The 12,297-nt window shown below is 38.7% G+C and overlaps 1 long non-coding RNA gene across 2 annotated transcripts; it reads right to left on the bottom strand.

Annotated features, from left to right (window-relative positions):
* Positions 1-6,231: 6,231 nt before the first annotated feature.
* LOC136312268 (uncharacterized) lies at positions 6,232-11,513 on the bottom strand. 2 transcript variants are annotated; one of them, XR_010726914.1, is made up of 4 exons: positions 11,401-11,513; positions 11,083-11,273; positions 8,018-8,102; positions 6,232-6,368 (listed from the first exon to the last, which is right to left on the bottom strand). It is a non-coding gene; the product is annotated as an uncharacterized lncRNA (long non-coding RNA). The 2 variants fall into 2 exon arrangements; XR_010726913.1 differs by having other exon boundaries at positions 11,083-11,486.
* Between the last annotated feature and the right edge of the window lie 784 nt (positions 11,514-12,297).

The raw sequence follows: 12,297 nt of genomic DNA, 5'->3' as shown, positions 1-12,297 counted from the left end.
GTTTGGCGAGGTATCTATCTCAGATTATAGCATATCCCCTGGGCATTATTCAGCATTTTTGAGAAAATCTCCATCCATCTGAGTTTACAATAATCTCCTTGTTTTGCTGAATTGCCAATCAAAACATCCTGGTCCAACACATTTTCCTTAGCATGCTGTTGTCAGGCCCTATTGATTTCACACAGGGGATCTGGAGAACTGCAAATAGTCAACAAGCTATACTAGAAACTACTACAGGGATCTGCTTTCTCTTCATGTTAGGAATTCTCTACTGTCAAGGGAAAGGCACATCTCAGTAAAGCAAAGACTTGGGCAACTGGTTTCAAAGACCCAGCCACTTTATTTTCCAAGTCTGCAAAACTAAGCATGGTCCCTTCTGGGACAGTGGCCGTATACTTCAACTATTGTCTCAACACTAAGCCCTAAATCTTTGTTTGATTTGTGCCTCAGCAGTGACACAGTTGCTCTCAATCCTCAGGCAGATATATTTCTGTTTGGTGGGCAGCACAAAGCCCATCTTCACTAGGAAACATGGCTTAGTTTTCATTGTTTGGAAAAATATTAATTTCAGACCTACAAGTTGATTTCTTTCCTGGGCAGAACAAGGTTGGTAGGAGAGGCACCTTAGTAATAGCAACCACTTGTTTCTAGTCTTGTTGTTTCTTTTTTTTCTCATTCTTAAAAAAACAGGTGGCAGAAAGAAGTAGACAAAGTTCAAGTGTTAAAACGATTAAGAATCCTCCAAGGAAATAGATTCTAAGTCTGACAATCTTTCAGACAATCTGGCCAAAAAATTTTGTGTCTTACTAATTCTTCCTTTTAAAGGTTTGCATAATAATAACTGGTATTTACATAGGCCTTACTTTGTGCCAGGCACTAGCCTACTGCTTTTTTAAAAAAAAAATTGTACATATATTGTTCTTACATTCTTATAACCATTCTATGATGTAAGTACTCTTTTTATTCCCACCTCAAAAATGAGGCAACTAAGGCATAGAGAGTATCAGTAACTTTCCCAGGTTTTCACAGTAAGTAATGGCAGAGTCATAAATCGAATTCAGGCAGTGTAGCTACAGAGGTATAAAGTGTTTCAGAATGAAAATAAAAAGAATATAAAGGCAGGTAAAGTAGCATTAGTCATTTATTTCCTTTCATTTAGGTGGCTATGCTTCATATTTGAGTGATAAGAACTAAACCACAATATTCCCACCAGTATAAATATCCTATGGCCCTGGAATCCAATTCTTTACCCCTTGGTGTTACTACTCCCTCCATGACCTGTCAGTCTACTCCATGAGCCAGTTCATATTTGTGCACTGATTGTGCTTGGAATAATGCTGAGGAACGTGGTATATGTCCACTTGTATGAAAAGTCACCATAAAGTGAAGTGCTCAATCAGGGTTTCTGGGTGGGTTGGATCAAGTCACTTTCTTTTCAGATCTGTCACAGAAACCGACACATGGACTCTTTTAGACAGTATTTCATTTTCCAGAACTCAGCATGTGATTGCCAAGTTTCTACTAGAAGGTACCGTTTTATGAAACACCAGATGTTCTTTAGGGTCTGACTAAGTTAAGTGTAAAAACAGCCATGGGGTCATAAGGATATGAGAATAATCTCCTCAGTAAAGTTTTTCTTTTTTTTAATTTCTGAGATCACTGAATAATAACTGAGTTGACCAATTCAACCAGATGGCAGTGTTATGAAGTGAAGACAATCAGCTATAATGGAAAGAGACGTTAGTTAAGCAGCTGAACTCATTCAAGTTACAAAATAAATCTGTCATTAATTTATTTTATTTTGTGTTTCACCTTATGACTTAGTTTTTCCTATTTTAATAGTTTCTGTTTTATAATCATTATTTCACATCATACTTTCATGGTGATTGCTTTCAGTTCTAAGATCTCTAAATGTAAGAATTAGATGAACATTAGGACCACCTGGGCCAATCATCTTGTTTTGTGAATGAAAAGGTTGAGACCCAATCAGGTTAAAGGGCTTCTCAAAGTCTTGTAGTGAGTGAGTGAGGAGGAAATGATGCCTCACAGCTCTCTTGATTATTAAAGAGTTCAGCTTCCTCTAACCAAAACTGGGGATGAGGCAGAGACAGAGAAGGGTGTGCTGTGCAGTAGACATAGTACAGAGTTACAATTACTCATGGATGGATTTTAGGGGGAAATTTATTATGATTAATAACAGTAAAAAATAATCAAGGCAAAATCAAAAGGAATTTGATTATGAATCTACCTTTGCCACCCAGCTTAGTGTATCCCAAGGTTCTCTTTACCAAGCCACAGTCGCAGAGCTCCAGGGAAAAGCAACCTGGTCTCATCTCTCCAGGCAGAGGAGAACAGAAGCTCCATCTCCACACATGCTGCAGATGGCTTTTCCAGTCTACCTGAATCATTACCAGCTAGAAGCAGCGGTCATTGAGACTTGGACATGAGCAGCAAAGTATAGAATTGTGACAACAATACCAGTGTCATGCAGACTTTTTCTGGAGGTGGACTTGTCCTGGACTCCTGCTCCTAGTGACAGCTCCTAACAGACTGAACTGGGGTTGGGTTGCATTTTTCAGGGATTTGGCATGGTGTTGGGGCCAACTTGGACTTGGTGAACATGTTAAGGACACTACTCTTTTATGGATTCTTGCTGTATTGGCCAAGAGTTTGCTTAAAGGCTTTAATCACTGTAAAAAAAAATAGAAGACTGGATAAAGAAGATGTGGCACATATACACCATGGTATACTATTCAGCCATAAGAAATAATGACATCAGATCACTTACAACAAAACGGTGGGATCTTGATAACGTTATACAGAATGAAATAACTAAATCAGAAAAAAACAAGAACTGCAGGATTCCATATATTGGTGGGACATAAAAATGAGACTAAGAGACATGGACAAGAGTGTGGTGGTTATGGGGGAGGGGGAAGGGAGGGGCACAAAGAAAACTAGATAGAAGGTGATGGAGAACAATCTGACTTTGGGTGAACCCATCACCCATGCAACAGAATTGAATGACAAGATAACCTGGACATGTTTTCTTTGAATATATGTACCCTAATTTATTGATGTCACCTTATTAAAATTAATAAAAATTTATTTATTAAAAAAAATCAAAAGGGGTTTGAACTTATATAACCTAAAGTAGAATACAGAAAGAGAATCAACATAACAAACGATAAGCTTCACAACATCATCAGACAGAGGAACATCAGCCTGGGTTCTAGAGTAATATCGTTAAAGCAATAGACTAAGAAAAAGAGAATTATGATATATACATATCTCACCAAACCACGGAGGAACTCATTACTAAACCAGGAAGCCTCAGCCTGGGCTCCAAAGTTGCCCACCCTTCGTGCGCATTGACACGGAAGAGTTCTCTAGAGCTTCAAGGGTGATCTGAGACCCTACCTATTTTATGGGAAAATTCTGGCTGGAGGCTATTACACAAGGGCCTTTCGTGCATAACTTCTAGGAACAAAGAAAGGTCACCACATTGTGAAATAATGAACTAGGCTGGCAGTCAAGGGATAAGAGCATCCTCCCTGCAGCAGGACTTCTTATCCCATTGAGTAAATGACTCAGCCATTCCTGCAGCCATTTTTTGTGACCCTTATTGTTCATGTTCAATTAATTTCAAATTCATATATTTTTTTGTATACTGTTCCTCCACAGAGGCCAGAAGCTATTTAAGACTGTTTTTAACCTTTTTAACCCTCTCCAATCCCTGTGGTAGGTACCTGTCATGAACACCAAGAGCCACATTGATGATGCTGAAAGCAGAAGGTGAGGCAGGGTGTCATGTAGGTCTGTTCATTGTAGAGTGACTGCCTCCAGAAGTTTTCTGCCTCCTCACCCTTTTCAGTCCTTAACTTCAGGTTCTTTTTCACTTAATGCTTTCAGCCTTTGGGATGCACACACTATGTCCTCCTCAAAAACAAAGAATAGTTTTGGTCTTACAATTATAAAGCATTCATAGTAATGGCTACAGCAAAATATATATTTTTCTTTTTTAATAATCTTTTTTTTTAAGAACAGTTTATTTTTACTTGAAAGCAGTTAGGGGGTCTAAATGGCATCTATAATTGCTTATATTATATAATTATCCTCTCCTATGTAGGATATAGTCACAATGTATATGTGTGTGTTTATTGATTTGTATTTATATGTTTCTGAATCTAGGAAGCAAATAGAGTGAGTTTTACTTTTATGCATCAAAGTTTGAACTGTAATTAGATCAAATTAAATGCTGATTGAAACAATTGAATTTAGTGATAAACATAGTCTATATGTAGATGTGGAGATTTGTTTCTTTGAAATCTTTTCTACTTTAGTTACAAGCTGTGCATAAGAAAAAATTGTATTAAGATATCAATTAAGCTTTCAAGAAAGCATTTCTTTTTTGTGACCAGACACAGAGAGAGACAGAGAAAGGGAGAGATAGGGACAGACAGACAGGAAGGTAGAGAGATGAGAAGCATCAAATTCTTGTTGCGGCACCCTAGTTGTTCATTGATTGCTTTCTCATATGTGCCTTGACCCAGGGGCTACAGGAAGAGGTTGAATGACCCTTTGCTCAAGCCATAGACCTTGGGCTCAAGCTGGTGAGCTGTGCTCAACCAGATGAGCCCATGCTCAAGTCGGCAACCTCGGGGTTTCGAACCTGAGTCCTCTGTGTTCCAGTCCGACACTCTATCCACTGCGCCACCGCCTGGTCTGGCTCAAGAAAACCTTTCATTAATGTTCTTTGTTCATTGATCCAAGGAAATACTATGGGCCAAACACAGCCATAACTAAGGCATCCCCCTTTGCTTGTGTTAGCTGCTAAAGGAACACAGTGAAAGAGAAATTAGGTCTTCCTATTTGTGGCAAATATCACAGGCTCCTTAGAAGAAGCTCTATTTAGTTTTCCTCTTTCCAAGTGGTAAAAACAGTACTTCTACAAGTTTCTTTGACCTGACCATGATCATGTGGCATGCTTAAGAAGGAACCTGAAGACTATTCTAGATATCAATGTGTTCTATTTACCTGGTTTACTTCCCTTGTGTTTGCAGAACTCAATTTGGACTCAACTTCACTGATTTACTTATTTCCCCAGATAGATAACCCTAAAGTGAACTCTGAATCATACTTGCCTCAGAATATTGGAATGCATATCCTAGGAACTCCTGTATCTGAGGTCTTCAGACAATAAGGGAAAAGACATCCTGAAACATACTAATGATTTGGCAGAGACCATGAATATGGCACTGTTGTGAGGAGGGAAGTTCACTGAGACTTCTGAAGGAAGGGAATGAATGTTTTATTATCTTGATTTCAACACAGTCAATGAGGAGCCTGTTGGCTGGATGCCAGATAAGAAAATGAAACCTGTAATGAAAAAAACCCACGTCAGAAATCCAACCACATCTATCCTAGCACTCATTTGAATTTTTTTAAAACAGCTCTTACAAAGTAACTAGAGAAGTCTGACCATTACATTTGTCTCCACCTAGTGCACCCATGTGCCTAGGATCAGAGTGCCTTTCAGTTCCACCAATAGAGAAATAAGAGCATTATTCCAAACTTTACCCCAGCCAATGACTTGTGGGCTGAGCCAGAAAGAAACCTGGATAGGAAAAATGAGCCTGACCCTCATCATGCTGCCTGCAGAAGCCAATGTAGCTTCAAAGGAAACTCCAAACAGCTAAGAGTAGAACTTGACAGAAGCCAAGGGTTATCCCAGTAACCTTAACTTAGACCTGGCTTAAAGGGTCTACCTAGATCAGTAAATTTAAAATGATTGAAATCGTACAAAAAAATGTTCACTGACTACAGTGCAATAAAATTAAAAATCAGTAAGAAATTGTAGAAATTCATAAATACATGGAAATTACACAGCACACTTCTATATAACAATGGGTCAAAAACTACCAAAACTGACTCAAGAAGAAACACAAAAATTTGAACTAATCTATATATAATGAGTAAAGAGACTAAGTCAGTAATTAATTTTTTAAAAACTCCCAACAAATAAAACCTTTAAAAAATTAAAACCATCTCAACAAAGATGCCTTCATTAGTAAATTCTACAAAATATTTAAAGAAATATTAATAGCAATCCTCTCAAACTCTCTCAATGGAGGAGAGAATACTTTTTAACTGTCTGTGAAGCCAGCATTATCCTGATACTAAAACCAGACAAAGACTTTATTAAAAAAAAGGAGCCTGACCTGTGGTGGCGCAGTGGATAAAGCGTCGACCTAGAAATGCTGAGGTCGCCGGTTCGAAACCCTGGGCTTGCCTGGTCAAGGCACATATGGGAGTTGATGCTTCCAGCTGCTCCCCCCCTTCTCTCTCTCTGTTTCTCCCTCTCCTCTCTAAAATGAATAAATAAATAAATAATAAATAAATAAATAAAATAAAATAAAAGGAAAAGAAAAAAGAAAACTATAGAACAATAGAACAATATCCCTCATGAGTATAAATGCAAAAATTCTAAACAAAATTTTAACAAAACGAATCTAATAATATGTAATAGAGACAATATATTATGACCAAGTTATATTTATACCATGAGTAAGGTGCTGGCTTAATGTTCAATCAATGTAATTAGCCATATTAACAACTAAAAATGAAAAACAGTGTTGTAACAATTAAATATCTTTATGCAAAACAAAGTCAAACAGCAAAAAATGTTTGATGCGTAACTCACATTAATATAAGATAGATCATAGGCCTAAATCTAATGTCAAAACTATAAAACTAGATAAAACAGAAAAAAAATCTTTGGTATCTTGTGTTAGACAAATTTTTTTTTATCCAGCACCAAAACCACTATCCATAAAAGGAAGAAAAAAAAAGATAAAGTTAATGAAAATTAAAAAGTTTTGCTCTTTGAAATACACTGTTAAGAAAAAGAAAGGTCAAGCCACAGACCTTTCAGATATAAAGAATATATCTGAAAAAGGACTTCCATCTAGAATATATAAAGGATTCTCAAAAGTCAATGATATAAAAATGAACTACCCAAGTGTTTAAAAATGGGCAAAATACTTAAACAGACATGTTGCTTCATCAAAGAAGATGGATTACAAGAAAGTAAATGACAAGATACTCAACATCGTTAGTCATTAGTAAAATGCAAATGAATCATAATGAGGTAACACCACACCTATTAGAATGGCTAAAATTAAACAGACTGAACATATCAAGTGTTGGTGAGGCTGGAGAGGAGCTGCTGGTGGGAATGTAAAACACAACTACTTTGGAAAACAGTTTGTCAGTTTCTTAAAAAATAGAGGTGTATCTACAATCTAGTTTTTTCTCTCTTAGGTAGTTATGTGAAAAAAACAAAAACCTATATCCACACAAAAACTTGCATACATGTACTTAGAGCAGCTGTATTTATTGCAGCCCAGACCTCAAAACAATCCAAATATTTATCAATAGCTGATTAGATAAAACTGTGATATATTCATATGAGGGAATACTACTTGCTCAATAATAAAAAGGAATTAACTCTTGTTAAATACAGCAACATGGATGAATATTAAAATAATTCCGAGTGAAAGAAGACAGAAAAAAGAGCACATACTATACAATTTTATTTCTATGAAATTCTAGCAAATGTACATTAACCTGTGGTGACAGAAAGCAAACTTTGCTGACAACAGAACATACGGGGAGTATGAGTAGGGTTAATGTGGACATGGCCCTTCCCCTGCCCCAGTTCCTGGTGTCGTGGTCACAGATCCTGGTGCTGTGGTCATGGGTCCTGATCGTGAGCCATGAGATAGAGGGTAGTAGAATTGTAACTAGGGTTTTACTAAGAACAAGGGAACTGAGTCACCAGATATTATCAAAGAGAAGCAGCACAGAATGACGCATATGCTTGCTACCTTCCCCTCTGCTTGTTTGCTTGCCTGCTTGCTTGCCTGTAAACAAAGAATTTTGCTTAAGCAGTTGCCCAGGGCTTAGTTATAAAAGCCACAGACCCCCCTCAATGCGGTGCAGACCTTTCACTGACCTGCCGCCATCAGTGCCACCCCTGTATGTGAGCAACAAAGGCTTTGTCTGCTCCATCTGGTCCTCCTTGTGGTTCCTTCGGGATCCTGCAACAATACCAGACTGATTGCCTGGGTCCAGACCTGCTGCATTACAATGTGAGGTATTGAAAGATCAATAAAGGCCACAGGAAACCTTTTGGGGTGATGTATGTACTTATTCTCTTGATCGTGATGATGGCTTTATGAGTGTATATAATCTCAAAAAAATATACGTATGTGTATTTGAGGATTACATGATCAAAATTATCAAATTGCACACTTTAAATATGTACAGTTTATTGTATGTCAATTATACCTCAAAACAGAGGCTTTAAAATAACAGAGAATATGACTATAGATTGAATTTAAAAAAAAAAACAAACGCCCTAAATCCAGCCATCAAAAAAAAAAAAAATGGAAGTTTTAGTGTTGTGGCTAAACTCCCTTCTTCTCTCTAGTATTAAGTAATAATAAATGGAAATATTAGTGAAATTTTACTATGAACTAGGCATGATTTTAAGTACTTTAAGTAATTTAAGCATCTATTAACTTGTTTAATACTCACAACATACATGTGAGGTAGATAACCTCATTATAACATTTTATAGTTGGACAAACTGAGGCACAGATAGACTTACACAGGACATTGGTTAAGTTAGTCAAGCCAGGATTTAAATCCAGACTATCTGGCTCTAGTATGCTCACGCTTGACCACTGCAGTCTATGCATACCTCTCAGACAAAGCTCTCAAATGGTTGTGAACTGAGCTTAGTAGCTTAAAGTAGAAGTATTAAGACTAGCAGGGAAAAAGAAAAAGAAAAAAAAAAACTAGGAAGGAGAGCTCCAGGGAACCAGAAAGGAGGCTGAAAGAGGTCCAAAAAGAGTCACTCAAGTATTCTAGATCTGGAGCTAGACCTGCTTTACAAGGGCCCACCTGGGTCTGTGCATGCTTCGTCACCATCTGTATCCAATGTTTTAGCTGAGACCTTTACTCTTGCCTTCACCTGTGCAGGTTGACTGTTGACTTTCTGTATCAACCTTCCACCAACTTTCACAGGAAAATTCAGCCACACTAAGCATATACAAAATTTTGTTTGTAGTTTTCATGAAGATCTGGGGATTTATGAGGAGTCACACCTCTAAGCACGCAGCATTCACTCAAGTCCTCCACCTCATGCCCTTACTGACTTCTTTGTGCCTCTCTCCCTTCCCCAGCCCACCTCCAATCACTCCTCATATTTGCCGTGAAATGCTTGGCCTCAGTCTTTTAGTTGCCTTGTTTACCTTGTTTAAACGTTTCCACTTCAAACTTTAACTCCGGTTTTTACCCCCTTCACCAATCACTCAAAGCCATTTCTCCCTTAGGAAATTCTCATGTCAGCTGCTAAAAAGATAGTTTCCTCCATATACTGACAGAAGCTCTCCATCTGACTTTCCAAGGCTGACTGACCTAACCATGTGTTATTGTTGTTCTTGTGACCACCTCCAAAACAATAAATGGACCTCAACTTTTGAGTATTGAAGCAAAGGCCAAAACTCAATTCACCCCTCAGGAATCCCACCAGATTTTCTGGAACTGCTGTCAGGTATCCCCTGGTGACTACTGGGTTTACCTACATCAGTTTGTGTGGTTCTGTTAGGGAGGTGATAGAAGGGCTTGTACACTTCTCCCCTTCCCACAAGCTTTGTACAGCTGCCTTGCCTGGGCTTGCAAAACATACTTTCCAATGGGAAGGTGGGGCCGACATTTATAAATCCGGATCTAGGATCTCCAAGGGAAGGCAAAGCAGAACTAGGATGATCTCAGCCACAAATCAGATTGCCCCTGCCACCCACTCTGTGATGGTAGGTAGGACAGTAAGGGGTGGAAAGGGAGGAAGAGAAAGCCCCTTGGGCCTCTCTCCAAGAGTTTGTGCAGTATACAGTTTGGGAGCAGAGCAACACTGCAAAAGGAAGTGAAATACCCTGATGGGACAGCCTTTACTACGCTTCTTCTTTACTCTGTCGCCCCCTCACTACAGTGATGATTCATTCGAGACACATCTATTTTCAAATGGGGAGCAACAGTTAGGGCTAAGAAAGAAGAAGAAAGGTACAGACTACAGTCTCCCCTCTTACAAGAGCAGAGATGTGTGTGTGTGGGCAGAGGAATCTATAAACATGTCTTGCAAATTACAATGTCTTACAAAGGCCTGAATTAACTGCCAACACATTTTTTTCTTTCCTAAGTTGAGAGCAGGGGAGATAGAGGGACAGACTCCTGCATGTGCCCTGACCAGGATCTACCTGGCAACCCCTGACTGGGGCCAATGCTCTGCCCATCTGGGGCCATGCTCACGACTGAGCTATTTTTAGCACCTGAGGTGAAAACTCCACAGAACCATCCTCAGCACCTGCCTGATGCACTTGAATCCATCGAGCCATGGCTGTGGGAGTATAATAGAGAACGAGAGAGAAGGAAGAGGGGGAGGGGTGGAGTAGCAGATGGTCGCTTCTCCTATGTGTCCTGACAGGGAATCAAATCCAGGACATCCACAGACCAGGCTGATGCTCTACCACTGAGCCAACCAGCCAGGGCCACCAACACATTTTCTAAAAGGGATTATTGTACATAAAAATCAAATTTATGAATATCCGCTGATCTGGCAACCTCACTGTATTACTTTAGTAGCTTCCTCACAGGTCTCCCTGGTTACAATCTGATTTAAACCCAGCAGCCAGAGGTATCCTTTTACATGTAAATCAAATCATGTCACTTCACTGATCAAAAATTTTCCATGGTGTTACTCATCTCATTCAGAGTAAAAACTAGAATCTCAGAAAGGCCCTGCGTGGCAGGTACTCTGTTATCTTCAATGTCCTCCTCTTCTTCCTTTACCTGCCCCCACCTTCAGACAGATCACGAATTGAATCCTGCCTTTATTTTCTGGATGTTTTTCTATTCTCACTTCCTCATCTATAAAATAAAAATCATAATCATGTCTTGTACATAGAGTTGTTACAAAGACAAAACAAGTTAATGTAGTAAAAACCTTTATAACAGTACCTGACACATAGTAAGGACAATCCTGTGGCTCTCCTGCTCCGGCCATGCGGGCTCCCCAGTGCTCCTCAAATAAGCCAGGTTTGTACCTGCCTGAGTGCCTTTGCAAATGCTGTTCTCTCTGCTGGGCCATGGCTTCCACAGATACCCGTGAGATTTGCTGCCTCACCTCCTTCAAACCTTACTCACCAGAACTTGAGATGAATAAAAAATGTAAAAATTAAGAGCAAAACTGAACCAAAGAGAAAAAAGAAGCCACTGAGGTAGAACTAAAAAGAGTGTTATAAAGTACTGCACCCCAGATTCTGAAAGGCACTGTACCTCACTTCATCGAGTTCACGTAGAGACACCCAGTCCAAATGAATTTTGAAGAGTTTTATTAAAGGAGGAAATTTATTAAATATGCCGGCTGCATATAGCTTACACGGCACAGCAGTCCCAAATCGTGTGCATCTATAATATTCTAGGGGCTGGTTATATACCCTTAATTATACATGGGTGGGGAAAAAGCCTGACATCACAGCATAAGCTTATAACCTTTGTTTTCACCTATACAGGTTTGGGAAAGGATGAAGGGGGTATGGGACACAATTCATTAGCAAGTTTATAACATTTGTCTATAGGATTCATAAAAAACGTTTCTACACATTAAAACTTACAAGGTAACACAATAGTAAAAATGTTACTCTACATATTAAAAGATATTCCTATATTTTCTAGTGTTCACCTGCCGTTCCTTTGTTCAGAGATATATACATTAACTACATGCTTTCAGGAGTGGAGGGGTAGTTTCCATGGGGACAAATGCCTGTAAATGGCCCATCAATATAAGAAAAGGTTTATTTTAATCTTTCTCTTCCTGCACCTGGCTAGCTATTCACCTATTTCCTTACAGCTGCCAGGGGAGAGGTCAGAGAATCCAAATCTCCTTCCCCTCTGCATTTACAATACAATGTTATCAGCCACCCTGGTTTGATGCTAATCACACAAGTACAAAGATCATTTACAAAATCTCTCTGCACGCCTAGCCCACATTAATAAAATGTTCTTTAAGCTTCCTAATTTTAATATTAATTCTGTAGCTTTTTGGTACCTTACAACAAGAGGATTGATTGAATTCAGAAACAAGATGGAAGAAAAAAACAGTTATCTCAAAATGATGACTCAATTTCAAGGTAGTTAAAGGAAAAGAGAATCAAATAAAAATTTAACAAGGAG

Source organism: Saccopteryx bilineata, chromosome 8, assembly GCF_036850765.1.
Source record: "Saccopteryx bilineata isolate mSacBil1 chromosome 8, mSacBil1_pri_phased_curated, whole genome shotgun sequence".
NCBI classification, from domain to species: domain Eukaryota; kingdom Metazoa; phylum Chordata; class Mammalia; order Chiroptera; family Emballonuridae; genus Saccopteryx; species Saccopteryx bilineata.
This window is presented reverse-complemented; position numbering and strand designations above follow the sequence as displayed.